A 21,818-nucleotide genomic window follows, 5' to 3' on the forward strand; every position below is an offset into this window, starting at 1 on the left:
TCCATATGAAAACTAGAGTTTTATGCAAGTAGAAGGTTGAGAAAGGATCTAGGAAAAGATTATTATAGGAGGTGATGAAGTCAAAGGACTTTTGGATGAATAATCCACAGGATGTTGTGGTCAACCAAAAGGATGACAAAGGGTATATCAGTGTCATCAGTGAGTGACTTGAGTTTGACAAATAAATCCATTGATAATATTAGATAGATGGTATATTTAGATAGCAGAGGAGTTAGGTTTTTAGTGTGTCTAAATGAATTACAAATGGGAAAACAAGTCAAGCTATTCCCAACTTTCTGGTTGTCAAATACAGAAAGTATTAAAAAATTAGTCAGAAAGACATTCATGAGGGAGGATTGACAATGACAATAACAATATACTCAGGGTCATTGAAACTTACTGGGCAAGATAAAGGAAAGACTTAACGAAGAGACAGGGTAGAGAAGAACAGGGGTCATAAACATGATATCTTAGAGGACATATTTCATCATTTTCATGGTAACTTGTGTGTGGTCTCAAAAGAAGTGAATTAGAATATCTGTAAACAACAATTTGGTGAAGACAGTGAATAATATGATCTGAAAGGCCTCATTTCTGCTTGTGGCCAGAAATGTGGGCAATGTGAAATTACTCCTGTGAGCGTCCAAGTGGAAAGACCAGTTAGTTCTGTCTATGTACCTGAGTATTGATACTCTGCATGAGAGTATATGCCAGCAATTTCATGGATCTGGACATATGTTAGTGATGAATAATGCAGATGTGTTGTGCGATATTATTTTGACTCTGTGTTCTCTTCAATCTGGTGAGTTTTCAGAGATAGAAACTGTCAGAGAAAAAAAAGTCAACAAATAGAAACAGTCTGTGCATACTCAAAGTGGATAAAAGTTTCCAACTCTGCCAGGTGTGTTGCAAACCTCATTGCTATGGAAAATTCCCTGTGCTTGAAGTCAAGACAAGGAGGGAGGGAATACCAAGCCATGCCAGAATCTTGTTTCATTTGTGAGTTCAGTCCACTTTTCTACCAATGTGATAAAGCATTAGTCTTAACTCATAGTCAACAATATTTATACACCTTTCCCATATTTGGAAGCTACTTTCTTCCCTGATCCAGCTTTCTGGTCCCTTTTCCAGACATGACACTGTCTTCCCAGACAATAACTTGGATCCACCCGCATATCAGATTTCAGGCTCACGGAAACAAATAAACAAACAAGCAAAAAAACTAGTATAGCCACAGGCCCTTTGTAATATAACTAAAATATGCCTACTAGCTATCTACAAAGCAGAGACCCCCCCTCCACCCTCCCAACTCTTCATCTGCACTGCTCCAGCGTTTTGGTTCACGATTAGTCAACAATTTGTTTGGCTTTATATGTTAACTCTCTTTTCAGCCACCAGGTTCCAGATGCTAGCATGATGCCAACCAGACTTCCCTGGACAGACAAACCCAGAAATGTGTCCTAGAGCTCTGATTCCCCAGTACCCCGCCCCACTGGGGAAACAGAGAGGCAGGCTGGGAGTATGGATCAACCAGTGAATGCCCATGTTAAGCAGGGAAGCAATTACAGAAGCCAGACCTTCCATCTTCTGCATCCCACAATGACCTTGGGTCCATACTCCCAGAGGGATAAAGAACAGGAAAGCTATCAAGGTAGGGGTTGGGATACAGAGTTCTGGAAATTGTGTGGAGTTATACTCCTCTTATCCTATGGTTTTGTCAATGTTTCCTTTTTATAAATAAATTAAAATTTTTTTTAAAAAGGGAGTCCGGAGGTAGCGCAGTGGGCTAACACGTGGCGCGAAGCGCAGGGACAGGTGTAAGGATCCCAGTTTGAGCTCCTGGCTCCCCACCTGCAGGGGAGTTGCTTTACAAGCGATGAAGAAGGTCTGCAGGTGTCTGTCTTTCTCTACCCTTTCTCTGTCTTCCCCTCCTCTCTCCATTTCTCTCTGTCCTATCCAACAATGACGACAATAATAACTACAACAATAAAAAACAAGGACAACAAAAAGGAATAAATAAATAAATAAATATTTTGGGAGTCGGGCTGTAGCGCAGCGGGTTAAGCGCAGGTGGCGCAAAGCACAAGGACCGGCATAAGGATCCCGGTTCGAACCCCGGCTCCCCACCTGCAGGGGAGTCGCCTAACAGGCGGTGAAGCAGGTCTGCAGGTGTCTATCTTTCTCTCCTCCTCTCTGTCTTCCCCTCCTCTCTCCATTTCTCTCTGTCCTATCCAACAACGACAACAACAATAATAACTACAACAATAAGACAACAAGGGCAACAAAAGGGAATAAATAAATAAAATAAATATTTTTAAAAAATTTAAAAAAAGTGTTAGTGGTATAGAAGTAACTAACTTTAGAATTCATGTTGCTATACTTATTTCTTTAAATCTACCTGACTAAAGAGAAACAAAAGCTAGCCTAAACCACTTTATTATTTCACATTACACTTAAGTAGAAATGATACTGCATTTGGAACTTAAAATATCTTGCATTCCAAATGTTTTTGAAGGTTGGGGAGAAACTTAGGTGAATTGCACTATCACTGGCAGAAATTAGAATGGCTAATAATTAAATGTCATGTATGTAATGTCATACATTTACTGTGTATTAAATGACTAGAATTTGAAGAAATGCAGAGAGGAATGGCTCCTTAAAAAAATAAAAAAATAAATCCACCTAACTATTAAAGTGCTTGAAAACATAACATTTTTACTCTGGCTTTAAACTTTTAGATTAATAGATTTGATCCTATAATTATTTCAAATATCTGTTGAACAACTAATTTGGGTGATGCTGTATCCACAGGTACACTACTAAATATGATGTAGTTCCTTTCTTGAATGAGTTTTGACATCTAACAAAAGGTACAATCAATTATCAATTGCAACACCCTAACTATACACATTGGAAGAACAAGTAAGCAAGGCACGGAGCGGGATATTGGGGTAGGCTCACCAAACGAATGGATTTCTAAGCATCAATACATACTTTTTACTGAGAACACTGTATAAAACCAGAACTTTTGCGGGTCGAGCAGTGATGCACCCAGTTAAGCTCACATAGTGCTATGAGGTCCTACATAAGGACCTGGGATTTTGTCCCCTGTACTCACCTGCAGTAGAGACACTTAAGGAGCAGTGAAGCAGGTCTGCAGGTGTCTTTCTTTATCCCTCTCTATCTTCCCCTCCCTTCTCAATTTCTCTTTGTTCTATTGAATAAAGTAGGAAAAAGAAAAGAAAAGAAAAGAAAAGAAAAGAAAAGAAAAGAAAAGAAAAGAAAAGAAAAGAAAAATGGCTGCCAGGAGCTATGGATTCATAATGCAGGCACCAAGCCCCAGCATATAAACTAAAATTTAACCTTTAGGAATTCTAATGAATCACTCATATAATAAACATTAATTTTAAATCAACTGGATATAAAGTTCTATATATGTGACTCCAAGATAGACTGAACAAATACACTCTAATCAATTAGAAGTTTAAATACAACATCAATCGGAAATAGTTTTCAGAAATATCTGATACAAGTAATCACAGGACACCCAGGAACCCTCACAATCCTTTATTACTTATCTTCCCCTTCCCTATCCCCTTCCACTTTTCTTTCCCTTCCCCTCCTTTCTCCTTTCTTTCATCCATCCTTCCTTCCTCCTCTCTTTCTTCCTTCCTTCCTGCTTCTTTGTCTCTCCCTTCCTTTCCCTTCCCTCCCCCTCCCCACTCTGCCTCTCTTCTTTCTTTCTTTCTTTCTTTCTTTCTTTCTTTCTTTCTTTCTTTCTTTCTTTCTTTCTTATTTTCACCAATGTTACTGTTTGGGCTCATTGCCTGCACTATGAATCCACCCCTTATTTTTTTTCTTTTTCCTTCTTCTTCCTTCCTTCCTTCCTTCCTTCCTTCCTTCCTTCCTTCCTTCCTTCCTTCTTTCCTTCCTTTCTTCCTTCCTTCCTTCCTTCCTTCCTTCCTTCCTTCCTTCCTTCCTTCCTTCCTCCCTTCCTTCCTGTTTCATATGATAGAGAGAATTTCAAAGAGTAGGTGGAAATATAGAAGGAGTGAGAGAGACACTTGTAGCCCTGCTTCACCACAGGTGAAGCCTCCCACCTGTAGCTGGAGAGCAGGGACTCCAACCTGTGTCCTTGTGTATGGTAACGTGTGTGCTCAGCTGTCATCACCAACTCCCCCTTCACTCTTTTGTACACCAGATCCCACCTCTGTATAAAAAAGGAATACTTCATTTGGATGCAATTCACTACCTGAGTGAATAATTTTTTTAAATAAAATACTTCTTACATAACAAATTCTAAAGAGCCTCAGTAGAAATTTACTGAATCTTAATTCCAAATCAAAAATAATACCTAATTCTCTTTAAACTGTAGAAATCAGGAAACAAAGACCAGTACTTAAATTTTTATCATTCATTCTTTTGCTATTATCTAGTCAAATCAAATGGAATTCTACCATTACCTTTCATGTTTATACATGCATACAACTAAACTACTTTTGTAGATTCAATTTATAACATAAAATTTCACCTTTTTAATTATGTAACCAAGCATATTGTCTGTCTTTTTTTTTTCTCAGAAAGCTATAGTGTCTCTATTTTCTTTCTTCACTCCTTAAAGTATCTTATCGTTTTATTTCCATTTCAAATATGTGACTTTTAGAAAGGAGGCAAACAACTGATGGAAGAGGGGAGAATGCATAATTTGCAAACCCTGAGTTCTGAGCTTGATCTTCAGAATAGCATATGGCCAGTGCTCTGATATCTCTCTGCCTCTTTCTCTCTTTCTCTCTCTCCTTCCTTCCATCTCTCTCGCCCACTCACTTTTGTTTTCTCATTAAATAAATACTTACTTAAGTTTTGTTTCATTTTTTTATTATTGAGTAGAGACAGAGAAAAATTGAGAAGGAAGGAGGAGACAGAGAGGGAGAGAGACACAGAGACACCTGCAGCTCTACTTCACCACTCATTAAGCTTTCCCCTTGCAGGTAGGGACCAGGGGCTTGAACCTTGGTTTTTGCACACTGTAGTGTGTACACCATGTGCTCCACTGCCTGGCCCCAATAGCCCCCACCCTTTTTTTTTTTTAAAAAAAGTAAAATATAATGCTCAATATAAAATAAAATATATAGGGAAAACACTAAGCAGAGCTTGGACTGGAGCTGGTGTATTGAACCAAAGTAAAAGACTCTGGGGTGTGGAGAGGGGAGAGTTCAGATCCTGGAATGTGATATCAGAGGGGGACCTATGGGGGGTAGGTTATATGTGGAAAACTGAGAATTGTTACACATACAAATTACTCTCTTTTACTGTTAACTGTAAACCATTAATTCTCCAAAAAAGAAAAAAAGTGGGATAATGGTTACATAATTTATTACGTTTAAAGTTTATCACTAAATTAACAGATATGTTAACATATCTTGTAGCACTCAACTTTATGTATCCCTTCTCTAATGTATGTAAATTTACCAAGAAAAAAGTGTATATAAATTTACCAAGAAATGTATGTAATTTTACCAAGAAAAAAAAAACAGTAACATAAAAACACAAGAATGCTGGAAATATTACCTGGGTAATGGAGACATAAGTCATCATGCTTGCTTCCTTTCTATATTAAAAGATAAGAAATTATTTGATGTAAAGATTTTAAATAAGACACAATTTAAGCTAACTTTAGTTTTTGTGGTAGGGAAAATTATAATTATAAGATAATTTAAAAATATTCCTGTTAGCCAATAAAAACATGATACGATGCTTAAAGTCAGTGCTTAATATAAAAATGCAAAATAGAAACCATAATGAGTTAATACTTCACACAAGTGAGAAAATAATACATTAGAAAAGACATGAATACCAAATGTTGGCGAAGATGTGGTGAAAAAGGAACCTTTATGCAGTATTAGTGGAAATGTAAACTGGTACAATCCCTATGTAAGACAGTCTGGAGATGCCTAAGAACACTGGAAATGATTCAACACTATGGCCCAGCAATTCTTTTCCAAAGGACCTACCCAAAGAACACAAAAACACCTATCCAAAAAGATCTCTGTACACCTTTGTTAGTAGCAACAGAATTTGTAATAGACCAAACATGGAAATAACACAGATGCAAAAGGATATACAAGAACTTAATAAGGTTGTGGCATATGCATGTATGCGAATGGAATACTATGCATCTGTCAAAGTGGTGAAATTTTTCTTGCCTCATCCTCGGTAGAAATTGAAGAAATAATGCTAAGTGAGATAAGTCAGAAGGCGATGAAATAATATCTACTGATTTCATTTATAGGTCAAAACAAAATAACAAGAAAATAAAGGGAAATAATAAAGTAAAGGCTGCACTGGGTGTGGTTTGTCACAGCAAAGTAAAGGACTCGGGGAAAAAAAAGGGGAAATGCTTTGGGACGATGGTGGAGTAGATCTGAGTGGGTGTTGAGATTGGTCCATAGACACCTACCATAAGATGAGAGAGTGTATTTATGTGTCAACAGCTGTCCCGTAAACTATTATTTTCCCAATAAAATGATACTAAAAGCAATCCATTCACAGTGAATAGAAGTTCTCTTTATATCTTCTGGAATTTGCATGCATAATACAAAACCTCTCTTATAAAAGAAAATAATTTGTTAAAGCTGTGTCCCCTTACATTTTGCCTACAGATAGCCAGCACAAGCCATGAAAAAGAACAAGTAATTATTCTCAGATGTTTTCTTACATGTTGTCAAATGCCAAAGGCCACCATGTAGCAGTCCTTCAAAATTAGAAAGTCTAACTAGAATATTCTGGGAAGATAACAAAAACTTTCAAGATGTTCTCTTTGACACAGAGTTTGTATTTTTATTGATAGAGGGGCTTTCAGAGTACTCTAGCAATAAGATAAATTTTCTTAATTGCTACAATATGAGGATAAGCTCCACTACAGTGTGATTTGTAAATGTCGAGGTAACTTGCTGTTTGATGCACTCCATGGCTAGTGCATTACAATGTGGTTCTTTTCTATAACCAATAATCAATCCATGGTTAAGTTTCTTATCTTCTATTGTCCTTTAGATGACCAATAATGATGTCTCTTCTTAGTATTCCACACATAGCAGGACATAGTTAGTGTGCCCCATAAAGTCAGTTGTCCTTCATTTTGCTCTCTTGGTTAGATAGAAACTGTCTCTATGGTTAATATTTATTTATTAAGGAATTTGAAAGTAGAGCCTTTTATCTTAATGCTTTCTTCTTCAGCTCTTTAAAGGTGCCTAAGATTTCTGTGGCTGAGTTGTAAATTGTGCCTCCTAATATTTAAACCTATGAATCAAAGTATTTCTTTTTTATTATTAATTAAATTAATAATGATCAGCAAGACCATAGGATAAGAGGAGTACAGTTCCACACAATTCCCACCACCAGAGTTTCATATTCACCCCCTCCATTGAAAGCTTTCCTATTCTTTATCTTTCTGGGAGTATGGACCCAGGATCATTATGGTGTGCAAAAGGTGAAAGATCCGGTCTCTGCAATTGCTTCCCCGCTGGATATGGGCACTGGCAGGTCAATTCATACTTCCAGCCGAATCAAAGTATTTCTACCAAACCAGCTGTCTGGTGTTCCAGGACTTTGTATAGCTACTTCACAAAGATGACTATACACGAAGCAGCATTGTATTTAAGTGCTGTTTTTATCACTAGTACTATTTTTTTAAGTGTTACACATCTGCTATCAATTGAATGTCATTTAACTTCCATTATCTCTGACAGAGGTACTGTAATAATGTAAGTGGATTTACTTTAACTTCCATTCGTTATGCTTTCCTTTTTACAATAGTTACATTTCAGTTGTGGTATCCTTAAGCAACATGCTGACTAGAAGAGGAATTTCTACATTGAGATGATCTACCAACAAGAGAAATTCATATTTATGTCTACACAAAAATATAAATTTATTTATATTTTTAATATAAATTTAATATAAATATAAATATCGTGAGGTAGTCAGCAATTCACAGGACTGTGAAATGCCTTACCCACGAGGTTCCAGATGTTACCATGATGCCAACCAGACTTCCCTGGGCAGACAATCCCACCAATATGTCTAGAGTCCTACTTCCCCAAACCTTTTTCCCACTAGGGAATGAAAGAGACAGCCTGAGAGCATGGATGGACCTGCCAATGCCCATGTTCAGCGGGGAAGCAATTACAGAAGCCAGAACTTCCACCTTCAGCACCCCATAATGATTCTGGGTCCATACTCCAAGAGGGATAAAGAATAGGAAAGCTATCAGGGGAGGAAATGGGATATGGATTTCTGGTGGTGGGAACTGTGTGGAGTTGTACCCCTTTTATCCTATGGTTTTGTCAGTGTTTCCATTTTATAACTAATTTTTTTTTTAAAAAATGCCTTACCTAGTAACATGTGTGCCTTAATAGGTGTGAGTCCCTAGGTTTGAGCCTTAACAACACATGGGAGTATCCTGGAATGAATGAAGATCTATGGCTTGTAAAGCTGGGCTGTGGTGTGTGGGTCTCTCTGTCTATCTATCCCTCTCTCTATACAAAACAAAGAATGAACAAGTAAACCTATGAATGGTAGTATCACACATGTAGAGGCCACAGTGCCACCTTAAAAAAGCATTTCTCTTGCTGTATTGTACCAGAGTAAAAGACTCTGGGGATGGGGTGAGGGTTCAGGTCCTGGAACATGATGACAGAGGAGGACCTAGTAGGGCCTGTATTATTATGTGGAAATTTTATGCAGGTTATACAAACTATAGTATTTTACTGTTGACTGTAAACCATTAATCTCCCAATTAAAATTTTTTTAAAGTTTCTGAAGATTAGTAACATTTTTTTTCATTGATTTTATAATGAAGACAAGATTATAGGATAAGAGGGGTACAATTCCACATATTTCTCATCACCATACCCTCCACTGGAAGGTTCCCTGTTCTTTATCCCTCTGGGTTTATGGAGCCAGCATCATTAGGGGTGCAGAAGGGTGGAGGTCTAATACCCATATTTCTTCCAGTCTGGAACCTCTGGAGCTTGGCTTATTTTCCTTCATGCTTCCCTCTATCCATACTATCTAATACTGCATCTGCTGATCTCAATCAAATCAATGCAACCAGTACTACCTTGACATGTTTCACTTTGGACTGTGTCCAGAAATAGCAATTTTAATGAGTATTCCATAATAATTGACTACTGCCATTTATATTTTAGATGATTTTAGTAACTACTAGTAATTAGAAACAAAATGATATTTTATAACTGGAGTATGGTAAAGTGAAAAAGATGTGGAATCATAAGTGTCTGGGTTCAAATGGTAGGTAATAATATATTTTCACTTTCAGGGAAATAATGACTTGAACTTGGCCTGTATAAATACAGGTAATAGATACTACTCTACAAATAAATATTGGCAAGAAAGACATCAAATAACATTTATATTTTCAACTAAATTCTCACAGAATGATTCAGAGTGATTATCTTTATGGAAAGGTGAGGTAGAGTGGAGTATTACATGAGTAGAGGCTTGATATTACATTCTATACAATTCTACAATTTTCAGATTTATTTTTTAATTAAAGGAATACTCATATTTATTTCTGTAAGTGAAATAAATGAAATAAAAATTTAAATCACAAAAGGATACATTGCTTTATTACTGTTAAAAAATAGAATAAATTTATTTAAGAACTATACATATAAATACAGGCTTCTAAATTTTGATGCTTTATATACTGTTTTACTTTCCTAATCTCAGAAATTCATGTTTTTGAGGAGAAATAAGACATATCTTACTGAGTCCACTGATTTGAAGTCCACAGTGAACCCATAGTCCCCGCTCCATGTAAAGTGATTACATACATGGGAAAACTATTGTCACATGAATGCATATAATACCATAGAATATCATAAATATCTAGAGATTGGGCAAGGAACACTGTATGTGAGAAGAACAAATTTGACTACCTAGAGTTGTAAACCAGAATCATACATTTGAGGGAAGAGATCAACTTAAAGGCAAAAAGTAGAGATACTATTTAAGGTACACTCAACTCACAGATAAAAGAAGAAACTGAAGTTTTATTGAGGCAAAGAATAGAAAAGCAAATTATTATAAATTATAAATACAGATTACTTCTCAAGAGAAGATGAAACGTGGCATCAAAATATTTGCAATACAGGAAGTGAAAAGAAGGAGGAGTAAAATTGAGAATGGCCATTGTGTGCATTAAGACGCTTTAAAAAATAAAAGTATTAGATGAAAGTCAAATATACTCCATGAATCAGTAGCAAACCAGAAACTATACTTTGCCTATTCTTTTCTGGGTGGCAGGATGTGATTCTTTTCTCTCTTTTGATGCTTTCATGGATTCTTGTTACATACTGTCATTGGGTCATTTCCACAGCCCGTATTCTGAGTGGTATGGTCCTACAGAAACAGGTACTGGAAACCCAATGACTGAATTTTCTTATTACAAGGAGAAAATATGACTCAGCAAACTTGCTTATAGAAGCTACCTACAATCTACCAGTGAGAATTAGTGAGCAACTGTTTTGTGTAATCATGACTCTTGGAGGTTCACAATGTGGGGAAACATAATTAAAATCCATTAGCTATGTAGTAGCCATTGTTGAGATTTTTATTTTGGAACTGTTATCAATAGGGATATTGTTAAGAATTTTTTTACCAAGTATTACATCTCATGATACTTATTGATCATATCATTTCAAAAATCAGTAATAAAGATTTCTATTTTACACACCCCTCTGAGAGGAGATAAATGGTAATTTTAACCAGAGTAAAAATAGAGGAACTTCTGTCTTATCAAGAAGTACTGAAACCAATATTGGGATTTTTTTTCCCTATTCTTGTAGGATTTTAGCTATGATTGCATTTTAAGCTAAAATGCTATAAAGGTTAATATGTACAGGCTTTGGTTGCTACTTTCTTCTTCTTCTTCTAGCGTTTGCCCTTCTTCTGTAGCCAGTCAACAGCGTCAGGTTGAGCCTGATGTAAAGTTTCGAGACCTCCTTTGAATCTGGAGAGGTGGCAGTCGTTGACTATGTGGGTCATAGTCTGTCTGTAGCTGCAGGGGCAGTTCGGGTCATCTCTGGCTCCCCAGCGATGGAACATAGCGGCGCACTGGTCATGGCCTGTTCGATAGCGATTGAGGAGGGCCCAATCATAAAGTGCTAGGTCAAAGCTGGGTTGACACTTGCAGGGGTCTATGATGAGGTATTTGTTCTTTACCTCAGCTGACTGCCAACTCTGTTTCCAAGAGTTTGGAACAGAGAAGTTCAGTGTAGGCGTAGGGGACCAGATTGGGTGACAAGATGTCAAGCGTTGGACAGAGTGGGCGAAGATATCCGCGTATATTGGCAGGTCCGGTCGAGCGTAGACGTGGGAAATGAACTTAGATGATGCCGCATCCCGACGAATATCTGGCGGGGCGATGTTGCTAAGAACTGGCAGGACCAAGTGGACATGGGGGCTACGGAACCATACTGGGGCACAGTATTCTGCAGTGGAATAGCATAATGCCAGAGATGATGACCGTAGTGTGGAAGCGCTCGCGCCCCATGAGGAGCTGGCCAGTCTTGCAATGATGTTATTCCTCGCGCCCACCTTTGCTGCAGTTTTTATGAGATGTTTGTGAAATGACAGAGTGCGATCGAGAGTAACGCCAAGATAGACTGGCTGGGCTTCAGGCCAGATTGTCTTATCGCCAAGCTGCACATTAAGCTCACGCAAGGCTGAGGCATGGTGTAGATGGAAAACAGATGATACTGTTTTTGCAGTGCTAGGGATTAGTCGCCATTGTTTACAGTAATCAGATATCAGAGACATGTCTTTCGTGAGTGTTTCCTCGAGGATGTCGAACTTGGATGACTGAGTTGCACTACTTTCTGCTTTTATTTCACAAATGAAAGAGCTGGAACACTTAAAAATTTCTCAAATCTACATAAGACAAAGAAAATGAAGTCAAGTCAGTTAACAGGTAGTTTTAACTACTGAAAAGTCTACAATACTAGAAAGAATGGCTGGAAGTGATAAGCTGTGAATCATGATAAGAAATACACAATTAGGGGTTAGGGGGTGGTGGTGCTTCTGGATGAGCACAGGTATTATAGTGTACAAGGTATTATAGTGTACAAGGACCCTGGTTTGAGCCCCTGGTCCCCACCTACAGGGGGAAAAGATTTGCGAGTGGTGAAGCAGGTTTGTAGGTGTCTCTCTGTCTCTCTCTATATATATATCTCCCCTCCTCCTCTCAATTTATGGCTATCTATATCCAATAAATAAATAAATTAAATTAAAAATACAAAGAAGAAATATACAATTAATAAACATATAATTAATAATTATGAAAAGAAAGTGAAGAAGTAGACAGAAATTAAGGCTTACAACTGAATTAGTTAAGTAGTTTGAGGTCTTACTATATGTTTAATGAAGATGATATTCTAAAAATTGATCATGTTTAACAACTGATGCCTTCAGATTTGGTGAAATTTTAACTGTATAATTACGAATTTGTTATAAAAATAACTACTTAGTGGTAGTTCATGAAGAACAGAATCACAAGATTAAGTAAATAAAGTCAAAATTAGAATATAATTCATTATTAAGTAGCAGATAGCATAGACAATGAAGGAGGGTGGGGAAGGTAGCATAATGGTTATGCAAACAGACTCTCAAGCCTGAGCCTCTGATGTCCCAGGTTCAAAACCCCCCACCACCCCCATACCACTGTAAGCCAGAAGTGAGCAGTGCCCTGGTAGGAAAAAATAATAAAGTCTATAGACAATGTAGGTAGAGGCAAAGACAGGAGCAGAATGGATTACAGCAACTCAAAGATAAAAGCAAACAAGAACCATCATAAGCAAAAACTATACAGAATGCAAAGTAATAATTTGTGACTTATTTTATTTATTTATTTATTTATTTATTTATTTTTATTTAAGAAAGGATTAATTAACGAAACCATAGGGTAGGAGGGGTACAACTCCACACAATTCCCACCACCCAATCTCCATAACCCACCACCTCCCCTTATAGCTTTCCCATTCTCTATCTCTCTGGGAGCATGGACCCAGGGTCATTGAGGGTTGCAGAGGTAGAAGGTCTGGCTTCTGTAATTGCTTCCCCGCTGAACGTGGGCATTGACTGGTTGGTCCATACTCCCAGTCTGCCTCTCTCTTTCCCTAGTAGGGTGTGTCTCTGGGGAAGCTGAGCTCCAGGACATATTGGTGGGGTCTTCAATATAGGGAAGCCTGGCCAGCATCCTGGTGACATCTGGAACCTGGTGATTGAAAAGAGAGTTAACATATGAAGCCAAACAAATTGTTGAGCAATCATGGACCCAAAGTTTGGAATAGTGGAGAGGAAGTGTTAGGGAGGTACTCACTGCAAACTCTAGTTTTCTACTTCTGCTTTCAGGTATATATTTTGCAGTAGTTTATGGATACGTGTGAACATAAGCTCTTTCTCACAGAAACTGGTGTATATATAGGTTAGGGGACTTTGTTAGAAAGTGAACCACCTGAGATGAAATTAGAGTGTACTATAAAAGGAAAGGTCTTACCTGAGTAATGAAGCTGAAGGGTTGTCATTCCACACGTGAAGTCTCTGGACACAGTCTGAGGTGAAGCATGTTGAGGTGGCGATCGTTGCCTTGATTAGGTTGTGATCTGCGGATGCAATATTATTTGATATGGATTGGGAGAGGCATACGGGAAAGTGGGCCCTATCCAAGGGTTCCAGGACTGGGGGAAGTAGGGGCTCTATAGTGGAGATGTGAGGTTCCTGCTGTCTTAGGGTTCAAAAAGACAATCGATAGTTAATGTTATCATCACATTATTTGGTAATTGGGTTAATTTAGAAAAGTCCTTTTGTTATGGTTTGCTGTACAGTATCCAGTATCTTGTATATAGCTGTGCTATTGGATGCTTCTAATCTACTTGGTCTAGGCTTTCGAGAGAGTCCGCATATCAAATACACAGCCTATATATTAAAAAGATTCAGTTTGTGTTTTGAAAAACTTTGAGACATACAATTGATTTTCCCCCTCTCATATTAATTAACTACTGATTTATATGTCTACATTTTGCTAGGAGTGTACATAAACACCATTCCCACCACCAAAGGACTGTGACCCATCCCTCCCACCCACTCCCACTCCCCACTGTCCCAGGAAGCTGCATGTCTACCCCTCACCACAGGGTTTTTACTTTGGTGCCCTACTTACAATTTGATCAGGTCCTCCTTTTAGTTTCCCTTTCAGATCTTCTTAGTTAACTTCTGTTGATGAGTGGAATCATCCCATACTCATCTTTATCTTTCTGACTTAGCTCACTTAACATAATTCCTTCTAGCTCTGTCCAAGATGGGTCAGAGAAGGTGGGTTCATTGTTTTTGATAGCTGCATAGTATTCCATTGTGTATATATACCACAGCATTCTCAGCCTGTTGTTGGGCACCTGGGTTGCTTCCAGGTTTTAGCTATTATGAATTGTGCTGCTATGAACATAGGAGTACACACCTCTTTTTGGTTGGGTGTTATGGAGTCCTTGGGGTATAACCCCAGGAGAGGAATTACTGGATCATATGGAAGGTCCATGTCTAGCCTTCTGAGAGTTTTCCAGACTGCTCTCCACAGAGGCTGTACCAATTTACATTCCCACCAGCAATGTAAAAGGGTTCCTCTGTCCCCACATCCTCTCCAGCATTTGTTTCTACTGTCCTTTTTGATGTATGCCATTCTTACAGGAGTGAGGTGGTATCTTAGTGTTGTCTTAATTTGCATTTCTCTGACAATCAGTGACCTAGAGCAGTGTTTCATAGGTTTGTTAGCCTTTTGGATCTCCTCTGTAGTGAATGTTTTGTTCATATCCTCTGCCCATGTTTGGATGGGGTCATTTGCTTTTTTGGTGCTAAGTTTGCTGAGCTCTTTATATATTTTGGTGATTAGTTTCTTGTCTGATGTCTGGCATGTGAAGATCTTCTCCCATTCTGTGAGGGGTCTCTTTGTTTGTTTAATAGTTTCTTTGGATGTGCAGAAGCTTTTCAATTTGATGTAGTCCCATTGGTTTGTTTCTGCTTTAGTCTTCGTTGCAATTGGGTTTGATTCATCAAAGATGTCCTTGAGGTGTAGGTTGGAAAGTGTTTTACCAATGTTTTCCTCTAAGTATTTGATTGTTTCTGGTCTGACATCTAGGTCTTTGATCCATGTGGAGTTGATTTTTGTTTCTGGTGAGATAAAGTGGTTCAATTTCATTCTTCTGCATGTTACAACCCAGTTTTCCCAGCACCATTTATTGAAGAGAGCCTCCTTTTCCCATTTAATCCTTTGGGCCCCCTTATCAAAGATTAGATGTCCATAGGTTAGGGGATTTATTTCTGGGCTTTCAATTATGTTCCACTGGTCTGTGTGCCTATTTTTGTTCCAGTACCATGCTGTTTTGATGATGATGGCTTTATAATATAGTTTAAGGTTTGGGAGTGTGATGCCTCCATTTCTGTTTCTTTTCCTCAAGATGGTTTTGGCAATTCTAGGTGTTTTCAGGTTCCAGATAAATGATTATAGTGTTTTTTCTATTCTCTTAAAGAAGCTTGGTGGAACTTTGATGGGTATTGAATTAAATTTGTATATGGCTCTGGGGAGAATATTCGTTTTGATGATATTTATTCTTCCAATCCATGAGCATGGGGTATCTTTCCATTTCTTGGTATCAGTTTCTATTTCCTTGAGTAGCGACTCATAGTTTTCAGCATACAAGTCTTTCACTTCTTTGGTCAACCTTATTCCTAGGTATTTGATTGATTTTGCTGAAACAGTAAATGGGAGTGATTTCTGGATGTCTTCTTCTTCAGATTTAGTGTTTGCATAAAGAAATGCCACTGATTTTTGTACATTGATTTTGTAGCCTGATACCTTGCTATATTGCCTAATTACTTCCAGTAATTTTCTGCTGGATTCTTTTCGTCTTTCTATGTATACTATCATATCATCTGCAAATAGTGAGAGCTTGACTTCTTCCCTTCCAATCTGTATTGCTTTGATTTCTTTCTCTTGCCTGATTGCTATGGCAAGAACTTCCAATACTATGTTGAAGAGTATTGGTGACAGTGAGTACCCATTCATTGGGGAAACTGGCGATCCTTCCTAGCTGACTGAATCCACATGGATCACAGTCACTTTCAAAGCCAGCCACAAGCAGCTCCTGACAGCTTTCAACCTGATGCTGTTGACTGGCTATGGAAGAAGGGCAAACGCTAGAAGAAGAAGAAATGGACAGCCCTGTCTAGTTCCCGATCTGAGGGGGAATGCTTTCAGCTTCTGTCCATTGAATATGATGTTGACTGTAGGTCTGCTATATATAGACTCCACTATCTTGAGGAATTTCCCATCTATTCCCATTTTTTGTAGAGTTTTGAGCATGAATGGGTGTTGGATCTTGTCAAAGGCTTTCTCTGCATCTATTGAGATAATCATGTAGTTTTTGGCTTTGCTTTTATTGATGTGGTGAATGACATTGATTGACTTACGGATGTTGAACCAGCCTTGTATTCCTGGGAAGAATCCCACTTGGTCGTGATGAACAATATTTTCGATATGTTGCTGTATCCGGTTGGCCAAGATCATGTTTAATATTTTGGCATCTATGTTCATCAGAGATATTGGTCTGTAGTTTTCCTTTTTTGTACCTATCAGCTTTTGGTATCAGGGTGATGTTGGCTTCATAGAAGGTGGAAGGGAGTATTCCTGTTTCTTCAATCTTATGGAATAGCTTAAGAAGTATGGGTATTAACTGTTTCCTGAAAGTTTTGTAGAATTTGTTTGTGAAGCCATCTGGTCCAGGACTTTTGTAGTTGGGGAGATTCTTAATAACGGTTTCAATTTCTTTGTCTGTGATTGGTGCATTTAGATTTTGTAGTTCTTCTTGGTTCAGTTTTGGAAGGGCATATGTTTCTAGGAATTGTTCCATTTCTTCCAGATTCTCTAGCTTGGTGGCATATAGTTCTTTATAGAAGTTTCACAGGATTCTCTGGATTTCTGTGGTGTCAGTTGTGATATCTCCTGCACCGTTTCCAATTCTATTAATTTGAGTCTTCTCTCTTTTTTGTTTGGTGAGTCTGGCTAGGGGTTTGTCAATTTTGTTTAATCTTTCAAAGAACCAACATTTGGCTTCATTGATCTTTTGTATGGTTCTTTCATTTTCGATGTTGTTTATTTCTGCTCTAATTTTAGTGATTTCTGTCCTTCTGGTTGCTTTAGGGTTCCTTTGTTCCTCTTCCTCTAAGTCCTTGAGGTGTGCAGTAAGGTCATTCATTTGAGCTTCTTCTTGGTGTTTAATATGTGATTGTATGGCTATAAGTTTCCCTCTCAGTACTGCTTTAGCTGTGTCCCAAATACTTTGATAGGTTTTGTCTTCATTTTCATTAGTTTCCAGGAACATTTGAATTTCCTGTTTGAGTGAATCTCTGACCCAGTGGTTCTTAAGGAGTATGTTGTTTAGTTTCCAAATTCTGTGTCTTTTAATAATTTTCTGTTTGTTGTTAAATGTTAGTTTTACTCCACTGTGATCTGAAAAGATACTTGGGATGACTTCAATGCTCTTGAATTTATTGATGCTGTCTTTGTGGCCTAACATGTGGTCTATCCTTGAGTATGTGTTATGTGGATTTGAAAAAAGGTGTATTCCAGTTTTTTGGGGTGGAGGAGTCTGAAAATGTCCAAGAGGTCTAGTCTGTCAATCTCTTCATTCATTGTATCTTTATTGGTTCTCTGCTTTGTTGATCTGTCTAAGTGTGAGAGTGGGATATTGAAGTCTCCCACTATTATTGTATTACTATTGATGTATTTTTGAAATTCTTTCAGTAGGTGCTTAATGTATTTAGATGGTCCCTCATTGGGTGCATAGATGTTAATAATTTTTAAGTCTTCTTGGCTGATTGATCCTCTAATCATTATGTAATGTCCTTGCCTATCTTTTATTACTTTAATTTAAAATCTATCGTGTCTGAGATGAGAATGGCTGTTCTTGCCCTTTTTTGTGGTCCGTTAGCCTGTATGATAGTTTTCCGTCCTTTCACTTTAAGTCTGTGTTTATCTTGTTGTGACAGATGGGATTCTTGCAAGCAGTATATGGTTGGGTTATATTTTCTTATCCATCCCCCCACCCTGTGCCTTTTGATGGGTGAGTTTAAGCCATTGACATTTATTGATATTATGGATTTAATGTATTGTAGTGCCATTGTTCAAAAAAAATTATTTGCTCTGATATATTGCAAGTATTATAGTGATGTTCTTATTTATAAGAGGTCTTTTAGAACTTCTTTCAGGTCCGGTTTGGTGATGGTTGCCTCCTTTAACTGTTGTTTATCTAAGAAGGTTTTGATCCCTCCATCTAGTTTGAATGAAAGTCTAGCAGGATATATTATCCTTGGTTGAAACCCTTTTTCATTCAGGGATTGATAGATATCTTGCCATTCCCTTCTGGCTTTTAGAGTTTGAGTGGAGACGTCTGCAGGTAATCTTATGGGTTTTCCCTTGTATGAGACTTTTTGTTTTTCTCTTGCAGCCTTTAGGATCCTTTCTTTATCCTTACTTCTTCTCATTGTGACTATGATGTGTCTTGGTGTCTTCAGGTCTGGGTTGATTCTGTTTGGTACTCTCTGGGCCTCTTGAATCTTGATGTCCTTTCTGTTATTCAGGTCTGGGAAGTTTTCTTCTATTATTTCCTCTAGAATGTTTGCTTCCCCTTCCTTTCTTTCTTCCTCTGGCAGGCCAATTATATGAATGTTACTTCTTTTGAGATCATCCCATATGTCTCTGTTGTTGTTTTCAGTGTCTCTCAATCTCTTTTTAAGCTCTTTCACCTATTTCTTTATTTTCTCTAACTCATCCTCTGTCTGACTAATTCTGTTTTCTGCTTCTGTTAGTCTGCTTTCCCTTGCCTCAGCTTCTTTCTTCATTACAGCTATTTCAGCTTTCAGTTCTCTAATTGCCTCAAGATAATCAGTATTTTCCTTGGGGGTCTCAACTGTTGTTTCCCTAATACTGCCATTCATTTCCTCCAATGTTGTTTTCATTTCTCTGATTAATAAGTTTATTATTGCTTGCATACTTTTCTTATCTATGTTTACTTCTGGCTGATTTGTAGTTTCTTCTGGGCTCTTATCTTCATTCATTGGAGTAGCAGTTTTATTTGTTTTTGATCTACCCATTTTTTTGATTTATGTGTTTCTTTTTTTTAATGCTCTGTTGTTCCTCAGTTGTTGTGTCTGGAGTACAAGTGACACTGCTGTTCTAAATACCTTTATGACAATTGCACTCACCAACCTCAGACATTACAGTAGCAACTGAAGCAAGTATTGAAGTAGTTTGATCGTTACCAGTTAGCCAAACAATTTTTCCAGTCCGTGAAAAAATAGTAACCAAATCCCAGTGAAGAAAGAGATAAGAAAGGATAGCAATAATAGACAGTTATGAAAATCTACTATCCACTGTATATTCTAGGGGTGACAAGAGGGGAAAGGGAACTAGAGCAGAGATACACACATAGAGAGTCCACTCTGAGTCAGATTTCTTCCCCAAAATAATTCACAAATTCAGAAAGGCAAAGAAGAAGGAAGAAGTGTATGACAAGATTAAAAGAGAGAGAGAGAGAAAGAGAGAGAGAGAGACAAGAGGGAGAAAAGGGAAAAAATAAGAAAAAGAACTGTAATTAAAGAGCAGTGAAAGGAAATTCCCAAATGTGTATCAGTGAATTCAAAAAAGCACACTGTTTGTTGGTGTGGGGGCTGGGGTCTGTGACTTTGGAAGCTGTAGGATTAAGGAAGAAGGGATGACAAGAATGAGAAAAAGAAAAAAAAAGAAAGAGAGAAAAAAAGAAAAAGATAAGAAAAAGAACAGTCATAAAAGGGCAGTGAAAGGAAAGGGTTTTTTTTAATGTATTTATTTTTAATTATTTAATTAGCTATGCAGGGTGAGGTGGGGGGGTTGGCTACTTAGAAAGAAAGAAGGCCAGAGGTTTCAGAAGGGCATAGACTTAGAAATAATGATACTCCCTGGTGGGACAGTAATTTGGTTAAGAAAAGGACTGGTTATGGGGGGTGGGGGAACGGGAAGGAGGTACGCTTGAAAATTAAAGGAAGAAAAAAAATTTTTTTCCTTTTTTTTTTTTCCCTTTTTTCCCTACTCTAATTCTTAACCCAAATTAAGTTATAGTCACCTCCTTGGTGTCACCGCTAGGACCCCTTATTGGCTGGCCTGCTAAAGGCAGAAAATCCTACCGTTTCCAGGAGATGTGGTCAGAGCTCAGCCACTAGCAGCTTCTCAGTCTGCCATCTTCTGGGAACCCCCCCCCAGAAGCTTTTTTAAAGGATTTCTCAAAGATGAAAACTAGCTCCAAGTCCTTTTGATCCAATGAGAGCTGTACTCAAGGATGTCCTCGGATCCGCCCTCAGGGTTGCGGTGGTCCCCAGAGACTCCCAAGAGAAAGCTCCCGAGCTACAGTGCTCCCTCCTGGTCCTCTGCTGGCTGCCCAGCAACGCTCTGCAACCGGCAGAGGAGCCGCCTTCCTGGGCTGAGGACAATGCCCGGCGCACGCGCCTTGCCTTCCGTAGCCTGGGAAGTCTAGAGCAGCCCGCCTGCTAGTCCGTGCCTCCTCTACTCTAATTCTTAACCCATATTAAGTTATAGTCACCTCCTTGGTGTCACTACTAAGACCCCTTATTGACTGACCTGCTAAAGGCAGAAAATCCTACCGTTTCCAGAAGATATGATCAGAGCTCAAGCCACTAGCAGCTTCTCAGTCCGCCATCTTCCAGGAACCCCTCTATTTTTTTTTTATTTAAGAATGGATTAATTAACAAAACCATAGGGTAGGAGGGGTACAACTCCACACAATTTCCACCACCCAACCTCCATATCCCAACCCCTCCCCTGATAGCTTTCCCACTCTCTATCCCTCTGGGAGCATGGACCCAGGGTCATTGTGGGTTGCAGAAGGTAGAAGGTATGGCTTCTGTAATTGCTTCCCCGCTGAACATGGGCGTTGACTGGTCAGTCCATACTCCCAGTCTGCCTCTCTCTTTCCATAGAGTAGACAGAGCTATATAGGGAATCTGATAAAAATGAATTTAATAGTGGTTAATAAAAACTATTATTCATGTTTATGGTTCTCAAATCTATAGACAATGAATGATTCCAAAGCTATCAAGGTCAGATTTGTGACATCACTTGATTGTGAACTTTCATATGATTCTATTACCTTTATCAGTGACTCATGTGCTGGCCTGAGTTTCTATTCTTTATAACTAAAAGAATCAAAGCAGAATCTTGACTACGTGTGGTCTGTGTCTTAGTATGAGTTGCCATTTCATAAATCTTAAGTATTTGCATGTGTCAATATGCATTTGTTTTACACAATTTACTCAGAATTCACCGAGAATTATAGATATGAGAATCCTAAAATTTTCTTTTGTTTTTGAATATTTTGTTTTACTGTTGCTTTGACATGTTCTTTTACTTTAGTCTTTCTGGAAAGTCTATTGCTAAATATCGGAGTTGGTTCTCACATACTTTGTCTTTTCTTCCATTTTCACCGTCTGTGAGAATTCTTTGGCTTGTTTTTGCAGTTCTTGTATTCAGCTCATCTTTTGAGATTTAAATGTCAGTTGTCAAATTTGTCATATCCCTGAAAATTAACTGGTTCTCCATTACATGGTATAGTCTCCTGTTTCTTTTTGATATTAATTATATTTAATCTAAATTCTTGAGATGTTTCTTCTGTTAACTTTGTTTTCAGATAGATACATAC

The 21,818-nt window shown here is 38.1% G+C and overlaps 1 protein-coding gene across 1 annotated transcript in view; it reads left to right on the forward strand.

Annotated features, from left to right (window-relative positions):
• The window catches only part of CHSY3 (chondroitin sulfate synthase 3), a 313,025-nt gene that overhangs the window by 141,696 nt on the left and 149,511 nt on the right, over positions 1-21,818 (forward strand). The window lies entirely within an intron of this gene.

The sequence above is a fragment of the Erinaceus europaeus genome, chromosome 2 (genome assembly GCF_950295315.1).
Source record: "Erinaceus europaeus chromosome 2, mEriEur2.1, whole genome shotgun sequence".
Lineage (NCBI taxonomy): Eukaryota > Metazoa > Chordata > Mammalia > Eulipotyphla > Erinaceidae > Erinaceus > Erinaceus europaeus.